Genomic DNA, 1064 nt, shown 5'->3' with positions numbered 1-1064 from the left:
AGTCTGCAATCCCACCAACAATGGAGGTGTTCCTCTTTCTCCACATCCTCGCCAGCATTTGCTGTCACCTGAGTTTTTGATCTTAGCCATTCTCACTGGTGTGAGGTGAAATCTCAGGGTTGTTTTGATTTGCATTTCCCTTATGACTAAAGATGTTGAACATTTCTTTTAGGTGTTTCTCAGCCATTGGCATTCCTCAGCTGTGAATTCTTTGTTTAGCTCTGAACCCCATTTTTTTAATAGGGTTATTTGTCTCCCTGCGGTCTAACTTCTTGAGTTCTTTGTATATTTTGGATATAAGGCCTCTATCTGTTTTAGGATTGGTAAAGATCTTTTCCCAATCTGTTGGTTGCCGTTTTGTCCTAACCACAGTGTCCTTTGCCTTACAGAAGCTTTGCAGTTTTATGAGATCCCATTTGTCGATTCTTGATCTTAGAGCATAAGCCATTGGTGTTTTGTTCAGGAAATTTTTTCCAGTGCCCATGTGTGATGCTGCCCTAGTTTTTCTTCTATTAGTTTGAGTGTATCTGGTTTGATGTGGCGGTCCTTGATCCACTTGGACTTAAGCTTTGTACAGGGTGACAAGCATGGATCGATCTGCATTCTTCTACATGTTGACCTCCAGTTGAACCAGCACCATTTGCTGAAAATGCTATCTTTTTTCCATTGGATGGTTTTGGCTCCTTTGTCAAAAATCAAGTGCCCATAGGTGTGTGGGTTCATTTCTGGGTCTTCAATTCTGTTCCATTGGTCTATCTGTCTGTCTCTGTACCAATACCATGCAGTTTTTATCACTATTGCTCTGTAATACTGCTTGAGTTCAGGGATAGTGATTCCCCCTGAAGTCCTTTTATTGTTGAGGATAGTTATAGCTATCCTGGGTTTTTTGTTATTCCAGATGAATTTGCAAATTGTTCTGTCTAACTCTTTGAAGAAATGGATTGGTATTTTGATGGGGATTTCATTGAATCTGTAGATTGCTTTTGGTAAAATGGCCATTTTTAGTATATTAATCCTGCCAATCCATGACATAGGAGATCTTTTTCATCTTTTTGAGGTCTTCT

The sequence above is a fragment of the Rattus rattus genome, chromosome 1 (assembly GCF_011064425.1).
Source record: "Rattus rattus isolate New Zealand chromosome 1, Rrattus_CSIRO_v1, whole genome shotgun sequence".
NCBI lineage: Eukaryota > Metazoa > Chordata > Mammalia > Rodentia > Muridae > Rattus > Rattus rattus.
The sequence above is the reverse complement of the archived record's forward strand: the minus strand, read 5'-3'. Positions refer to the sequence as shown.